The sequence below is a fragment of the Chiroxiphia lanceolata genome, chromosome 2, assembly GCF_009829145.1.
Source record: "Chiroxiphia lanceolata isolate bChiLan1 chromosome 2, bChiLan1.pri, whole genome shotgun sequence".
In the NCBI taxonomy this organism is placed as follows: domain Eukaryota; kingdom Metazoa; phylum Chordata; class Aves; order Passeriformes; family Pipridae; genus Chiroxiphia; species Chiroxiphia lanceolata.
Genome location: NC_045638.1, coordinates 38,193,881 through 38,203,233, shown reverse-complemented (window position 1 = coordinate 38,203,233; position 9,353 = coordinate 38,193,881).

The window sequence follows — 9,353 nt, the reverse complement described above, 5'->3', positions numbered from 1 at the left end:
TAATGGAGTGGGGAGACCTTGAAGAGCTGTGCTATTAAACAGTGCATTAAGCAAAGCCTCTTCAGGCAGTCCATTCGGAGGAGAGGTCTGCTCCATACAAACAAAGCTCTTGAGATGCACTTTGTTGTGTTCTTACCATTCAGAAAAGCACTATTATCCTGTGCCTGTGACTCTGTGCACAATATTTCAATTGGTTCCATTTCATTGGTTTTACAGGGAACAATAAAAGAGGCCTCTTGTTCCCAACCATCCAGCATGAGAATAGACCATGCTGAATCTCTATCATCAAGCATTTAAAAGCCTTGTAAAATATTTAATGTAGTCATTACTTTTAGAAGTCACAAACAGACTCATTCCATGAAATCAAAATATTTTTTTTTAATCACAGCAGTACAGGTCATTTATTACAAACCTAAACAGAAGTTTTTAGGAATTAGTGCTTTTAAAATTATATATAAAACAGTAGAGGAAAATCTCTGATGTTTTCTCAAAGTTGTTTGTGTTGCAAGCATAAGCAGCTGCTTTCTGACCAATATGAGAAATTAGGAAAATAAGTTCCTCAATCTCTTTTCAAGGAAAGCTGTCTTAACAATATGGAAAAAGCTCTCTGCTGTAGTGTTAACACTGACTACTTTCAGTTGTAATTAGAAAAGCCAATTATTCTCATTTGTGTGATGCAAAATAATAGAAGATTGGTTTTATTTTATAATTCCAGTGCTTTTCAGATTTCCTTACGGTCCTTAGGTTGAAAATCCCCAGGTACGTAGCGTTAAGTTTGGAAAGACATGTCAAGGGTAAGCTCAGGTGATGAGGTCTGCTTTTGGTACTCAAAATGTCCTCAGTACAATGAGGGGTGCATCTGGACAAGCATGCATTTACAGCCCGGGGTGATGGGGCAAGACTGACCTCTACAGCGCTGGCTGATCTGCTTCCTCCCACAGCTGGAGGCTGAGATTTTTCAGTGGCCTTCCTGCAGGACACATGGCTCTCTCTCAGCATGCAGAGGCACTGGAACTGCTTAAGACCCACATGCTGCTCAAAAGACACTTGTTGACTATCTTGCTTCAATGATTATCTATATTTAGCTTCAGATGTAACAGGTCCAGTCAGTAGGAAAGCTCTCTGTCTTATTTTTGTTTTATAGACTTTTCTGCTTTTTAATGGGCAAGGGAAGTATGTTTTTAAGAGCAACAACCCTCTTTTAAAAAAAAAGCAAAAATAAAAAAAAAAAAGAGAAGAAAAAGGCAAGAAAGCAACATGTGCTGTTCCTTCCTCACAGTATTATCTCTCTAAACTGCTACACATTAGAACAGGTTTCCAGGGGTATGTGGGATTGTTTTATTTAGTCATTAGTATTATTGTCAATGCTTCTAAATTATGGAACATAAATATCAAATAGATCATCTAGTTTCATGTAATTACATGGTAACTATCACACTGTTACAGAACACAATTACTTTTGGCTCTCAACAAAAGCACAGCCTGAGCTGTTTTCACTGAGGTCTGCTAAGTGCAGTATCTAAGTTAAATGCCTGAACTTGTTGTAATTATAGAGCTGAAACAATTTTATATATATATATATATATATTTGTGGTTATTAGCATTGAGAAAATCTCAGCCATTTAGGAGTTTAGCTTGAATACAGATTCAAAATACCTAGAGTAAGTTTGATTTTATTTTGCGAAGATCTTATTTTTCAATTCATCTCTGATCTTAAACTGCTCTGTAAAAATCCCAATCAGTAAACACCACACCTGTCTCTGACAAGTCCAGTCATGTTGAAACTGTTTCAATGTCCTGAGTTCTTGTCAAGCATCCAGTGACAAGGCTAAGGGAGGTATGAGATACTGGGAAATATATTGTTTGAGGAGCAGGATTCTGTTTTGGCCTTAATTTTGTTCTGCCATAGCCACCTTCTGACAGCACAAAGTGGTTAGCCTGTCATTTTTTTCAACTTCAATTAACCCCAACAGGATGTGATTCTTTAGAGATCTGGCAAAGGGCTGTATTTTAATTTGTCAAGTAAAAATGTTTTCATTATGTGGGTAGGTGATCAGGGTTAATTACTACTAGTAGCTGAACAAGTTATGTCAGAAATATATACGGTGTTTATAAGAGGTGTATGTGTACCTCTTTAGACGTCATCCCTCACATAGGGAGGTACGAGCACAGGTCTTACATGAAGAGTGCTATTCTGGACCACCATTTCTGTAGGACAAAGTAACCTCCTGGTCCCTCCTGCCAGTGACAGGGATAGTCTCTAAAGTGCTCATGTTTGTCTTCAGATTGTTCTTTCAGAGTCACAGGACTGTTTTTTGTCTATTTTTCATTGAACTTTTCTTATCAGGCAGAACCTCATGAATAAAGCAGCCTGCTTAAGCTCATCAGTGGAAAAACCAAGGGAAGGATTTATCTATCTGGATTTAGATGCATATACCCAAACTCAATATCCTCGGCTCTCTAAATTTATAGTCCAGAGATGAGATGGAAAAAAAGAATAAATTTTTAAGGTGAAGTTCTCCTCCAATCTAGTTGACAAGGATTATCCTCTAAGCATGTCCATTTGTTCCCTGACTGTAGAGGAAGCCTTGGGTGACTGTGTATTCTCTTCCCATGCAACAGAATCATTGCTGATGCCGACTTTGGAAACACAAGGACATAGTTTATATGAGAAATACTGTTGACAGGAATACTCTTACACAGAGAACTTAAGGAACTAAAATCCTGATTATTCCTTTTATGGTGACTTTTCTCACTCATTGGTTGCACATCCCACCATCTCAATTTTCCCTCTCCCTGCCCCCCCAAAAAACACCAGTAAAATAAAAGCCCCTAACAGGAAAAGAAAGTAACTCAGTGAATTTTGTGCAATGTTACAATACTGACAGAATTAAAAAAAAATAATAAATCTTGAGTATGTTAAAAATAAACTTTTCTTTCCTCATGGAAAGATTATACCCTAAGGCATCTCCATTTTCAGCTGCTATGGTATAGGAATAAATCAACCCAGCTTAAGTTTTCAAGTGAATAAGGCATCTGTAAGTGGCCTTTTGTGACTCTGGAAGGACTAACCCTGAAGACAGTCAAAACTGGAGATAGGTCCTCAAAACAAAATGGGGTTTACTCTTAATTGAAAAGTAATGGGTTTCAAAGTTTTCAATGTATGTCCATACCTATCTATATGCATAATTTAGTTGATTCCATGTAGAAAGATCTATTCTGACTTGAAAAATATTCTTTTCCAGTAATAAAGCCACTGGTTTTATATCATCAGTTAACTTTTGCACGAAAATGGTATATGGTGCCTCTAAACAAGACCATTTTCCCTACCTTCACTGTAGGGAGTACTTTGCATAATAATCAATCCATAACAAGTGAAGGCCATCTTGTAACTTCATTAAATACAGTGGTTGCCCAGACACTCATATCTCCCTTAGGAATAGATCTTTCCATTTTAAAAGAACAGACCAATCCTTACCTCCTTATAAAATAAAATAAAATTAAAAACATCTGACATTGTAGAGCTAGAAATAGTAAAGTGTTTTGGTGGGGTTTTTTTTCCATTTTCTTTGATGTAATAATTAGTTCCACAGTTCTAAGTACATGCAAAAAGAAAGAAATTCTATATAAATATTTTCTCATTTCACAAAATAGTTGTATTTGTATAAGGATAGTAGTTATGTCTGGAATATTTCATGGTTATATTTAGTAGGCCAGAATAAGACTCAGCATGCTGATATTTCTGAAAGATCGGGGATTTGGGGGGAAAAACAAAAAACAGTTAAAGAACTAAAATAGGTGCTATCTCTTACCTCTTATTTTGCCTTTTATACTTTCTTTGACCCACATACGATAAAAACTATTTACTCTTCTGACATAGAGGGTAGTACAGCTAGTGGAGACATGCAAAGATAGTCTCTTCTTCCTGACACAGCCCAGAAGTGCTTCAAGCAGGACTTGAGGTACAGCTGGAAGTAATCAAGGTGGATTGGTGGGTTTTGAATCATTCTGTGAATGCCTGAAGCAGGTCACTTTCCTTTCATGAGCTCTAAAGTGCTTAGGGCAAGCGGATACTTCTGAGTTTGATGAGATCATGGCTACATAGGTGAAAATTTGAGTGCTCAGATTAGATTTATTCAGAGAAAGCTATCATCTTTAACAGATGAAAAAAAAACCAAACAAAACAACAAAAAACTAAGATGCAAACTGATCCAAACAGCAGAAGAACAATTCTGGTTGTAAAAGAAAAACAGTGTTTCTTACAGAAGTAGAGTAAGCTGTAATTTAGTCAAGGTCTAAGCATGGACAACGAGAAATAATATCTCTGTGCTACGCTGTATGTACAGTGTATAAATCCTTCAGAAATATGTGAGCAATACCTAGTCTAAAGGCTTTGAACTACATCTGTATCACTCCTTAACAAAAGCTAGCCAGTCATTTTGTTGGTCTGTCTGTCCTGTTCTTCTCATTATGTTGTCTGGTTTGTAAACTAAATTTCCAAAGTCCTGAGCAGTTATGTGTAAAGATATATATCTAAACTAAGGGATATCAGGTACAGACCAGACCAGGATGCTTTTGCTGCTTTGTGTCATGCTGGCAGCAAAAGGCAGCTGTAAATCCAACCAGTGCAGAGAACTTACAGCTGCTTCTCCATGCCATAGAGATGCAAAGCAGCAACAACTCGCTGATGGTTTCTTCATATAATCTCCAAATAATATTTACTATCATAAATATAATGGTTTAAGTTAATCTTTGGAATAATTCCATGGCCTCAAGAGAAAAAAATATATAGAAATAAGGCTGCTGTTTCTGTTATGACCATTTACACATGGAAATCCTGCAGAGAATGTCAAATAATAAAAAATGTTATATAGCATAGTTGGTCTCATAGCCATTTTAGGGCTGCACTGAGACTTACAGATGAAATGAGAATGAAAATAATTATAATTTAAATGAAGTTTTATGGAGACCTCTTATGACAGAATAAAGTTACAAAGGCCAAGGGAAAGGGGAAAAGATAATAATTCTATTACTCTAGCAGATACAAACACATTTTCAATTTTGAGAAGATTTCCTTTGAGATTACACTTTTTATCTTATAACTAATATCAAAATCAAAGCAAACCAAAACACAACTTACACAGAAAAATGCAGGAAATACTTTGAAAACTTATGAAAAGTCATTTCTACTGTACTGTATTCTGTCGTATTTACCAATCACGTGAATGTTCTTTTTCCTCCTCTCTACATTTTAGGCAATAATTTAGATTGACATTTTTGAAACATGAACTTTCTGGTACTTCTCTTGTGGCACTTGTTATGAGTATACGGTCTCATAAATTTGTGCCCTGTAGAAGGTGGTGACTACGTTCAGATTTTAGTTATGTGTGACACCCACAAATGATTAACTCAGAAGATGGTCTTGGTTCAGAGTTAGAGTATTGTTCTTCATAACTTATTTCTGATTCAGCATTGAAACCATTTCAGTACTTACATCTAAGTACTTTTATTCTTAATTTTGTGATAATAACTTAGTTATCAGAGTTTCTATTAGAAATTAGAAACATTTAGAGAATCCTTTAGAAATAGAAAAAATATCTGTATATCTTTAGGGTCTGAACCTATGTTTAAGGGTATGCACTGGGCCATTCCAGTCCATATTTGCACCAACTTTTCCCAACTAAAGACTTTAAAATGTAGTGGTATAAACGCAATTTTGGTGTAAAAGATTTACTGATCAAGTTTACCATCTCAATGCACTTATGAATCTGATACAGATACTATTTACAATTAAAAAAAAAAGCAAACAAAACAAACAAACAAAAAACAAAACAAAAGCAAAAATCACAACCCTCCCAAATCTATATCCTTCAAAACAGTTAAAACTTGTTCTTCTTAGTTAATTTCATTAGTTTCTTTTATTTATAAGAATTCATTAGATGTCTAGCCTTACGTGCAACAACACAATTGAGAAAATCACAAATTATAACATTATCTTAAAAGAAGAAAATTGTTGTTCTCTTGAATGGATTGTCTAAATAACCACACTTCAGCAAGGCTTGGAAATAGACACAGATGCATGAAGCAATTCCAGGAGAGAATACAGGAGTGTGTTTCTCTGAGAAAGCTGATCTTAGACATCCCTCAAACCTACATCACTCAGCTCAGCTTGCCATGCCCAAACAAAAGGATTGTGTTGAAACAGAATTAGGACTTCTGGATATTAATCATTCCTGTAGCACGTTCACTCTGCTTGAAGAAAAACTTCAGCATGGAACTGCTTTCTCTTTCACCATCCTTTGTTCTTCTGTTGCCCTTATTAAAAACTGCACCAAAAAGAAAAATGAGGAAGATTCTGGCAGAGGATCCAGAAGTGCATAAGTTACATTGCCTATGCTGGGCTCCTAGGTGGGTCCAAACAACTCTGGTTCAGTTGTGGAGAGGTGTCCAGTCACCTGGGAAAACAGCAGAATGCTCAGTTTCTTTGCCACCCATGAATCCAGGCTATACTGGTGGAAATTAGTGGGTGGGCCCAAGTCTCATAATTTTCTTGGTTTTACCTAAGTTTAAAATCTGCTGGTCTGCCAGAAGCAAGCCACACAGAAGTGTTTGATGACAATTTGCGAGATGAAACAACAGAGTTCTTTCATTTCCCCCACACACACTAACATGGCAGTCACCTCTAACATTTCTTCACAAAAGAGTGTTCCAGTTGATATAATTCTGGATTACACTCAATGTCTCACAATCTGACAGCAGAAAAATATAATGACTCTTGCTATTTCTTGAACCTTTTCAAGAAAAGAAGAATGAAAAATAATATCATGGGATTTGAGTGACCTTAACAAAGCAAACAGCAAGATTATATTAAAATTCAAAGATGAAGAGCTACCAAATTTTCCAGAGCAGCTGCATTAATTTGTAGATATCTGATCTACAATTAAGTCTGTGCTCCTGTTGCTGTACAGAAAGTACCTAGTCTAGCTACTTTTAAGTGAGCTGTAGCCCTTTCTCCAGTGTAAGAAGGCTTTAGTTTAGTGAGAATGATACTTTCAAAAGAGTCAAATAAGATATATGGAGAACTAAATTCCACTTCTCCATAATAAGAACCGTGGTGATCAAAGCAATATAGCTTATAATGACTTTTAATTCCATTCTTCCTAGTTAAACGTAATAAATATTTGCAGGAACAAATCTGTAAGATTTACCTCCAAGGTTTTTTTGTCATTTCAGGGTATGAATATGTTGAGGGTAAAATAACGCATTTCTTTGCAGGTGGATAAATATGTGTAAGCTAATTGTGTTTTTATACCTGGTGCATACATAGAAAGTGGTTAGCTTCATAATTTTTTTTTGCATTTTCAATGTCTTATTTATACTGGAGTTTCCTTAAGAATATGGCAATACTAGTGGTTAGGGAAAATTAAAAAAATTAAGTAACGAAAAAAGACAACTATTTAATAAAGATATTTAAAATGCAAATATAGTTGAAGTTTAAGTTATTGAAATACAGTTGGGCAGTATAAAAATAATCCACATTAACATCCAACTGTCAACAATAAAAATGCCTGAATAATCATTCCCTGGGCTCAGTGTCATAATGTTGTAATAATTAACACAAAAGAACATTAAAACAAACACAACTTTGTTGCACTTATTAGCAGAAGGCCAGTGTGTATTCTCAGGAGTTATAGCATTAGTTTATCCATACCCATGTCTCTTCCTGAGAAAAAAAAAAAAAATCTCTCCTGTAAACACTTACAAACAAAGGACTCAGATCGTATTTTTAAATGTGTTTTAAATAAGCTAAAACTAAGATCTCAGATAATTAAGGCCCACTTAAATGATAGTCCACTTAATACTCTGTCTGTAGAAGTTCACAATGTATCATTAATATTTCTACAAATTTTTATATTGCCATCTTTAGGTGGTTGAATATTTTACTGTACGCCTGACAAGTTTTAAGAAATATTCTCCCTGATATTTGTATATGGGAAATGTGGATGATGGACTTTGTGAACAATTTAGATAATTATTTAATACAACCTTGAATGTTCCTCATACTTCTAGTCAAAAACACGATTAAGGCTTGGCAATGGACAAGATCACAACAACAAATGCTCAACTGCATTAAAAAGTAATATTAGGTAATAGAATTACTGAAGAAAGCATGTCCTAAAGTAAGTGTTGATGATAATGAAAACCAACTTTCGTATGAGTAAATCCGACGTCACTATATGGTTAACAAACATCACTAAAATTATATGTCTTGTTATAGATGTTAATTTGATTTGAGATACATACATGAGTTTTAAATTAATTATAATAGAAAATATTATATATTTTAAAGGCTTTAAAAACAAGACCATTACTGTTTGTAATTATAAGTCATAATAGCTTCTAATGAGGATGAAGCTTATTATCAAAGGCTAAATAAGTGTAATCTATTATTAATATGAATAACTGCAAGTGAGCTTAGAAATTTTAGAAATCTAGTTTGCTCAGGTTTTATGTGCTTGTCAAATGGTTATGTAACATATTAAAGCTGCTACAGTTATATGCTGGCCTGCTTCCTGCATCCATCCTGAATTTCTATTTTTCAACAATAGCAATACCCTTTTTCCTACCAAAGAGCTTTTTCTCCCCGTAGTGTGCCAATACTACCTTACCTGTCAAAAGGAATCGCTAAAATTTTATTGTCAATGACATACTGCATACGGCTTGGGGCTAAAACATTGAAGTACTGCAGAAACAAGTCTGTTAGAGAGAAGAATCCTGAGAATGACAAGATATTTGCCTGAATTCATTAGATCACTGTAAATAAACAGCAAGGGTGAATTACAGAGCTAGCACATTTCTGCAGTAATAGGATGGACTACTGAATTCAGAAAGTTGATTTTTTATTATTATTATTTGTTTGTTTTAATGAACAGAAGAACATTCATAAGATGCAATTCCAGAAATAAATTTAAATGTAGCTGCCTGATTTTTTTCAATTCAAGGGATACCCTCAAGGTTAGTAGTATGAATACTCTCAAGGTTAGTAGTATGAAACGCTGATAACTCTTGTGTGTATTTTCACAGTTCATGCAGAGAGCAACCCAACAACAGAATCTTTAGGAACAGGATATCTAAGGCACTGAAGTTGTTACAGTATGATGAGTTGCATGAGGGTGTTTTTTATAATAGCCTTCAATGGAGTTGTAGATTGGAACATAATAGCTTTGTGCTAGAAAAAGGCATAAAATAGAACAATTCTCTGAAAGAGTCTTGTACTTTCCGTGTTGGTTAATTTGTCACCATTACCTCTCTTTATCGATGGTGAGGATAGATTTTTTTTCCTTATCGTTTAA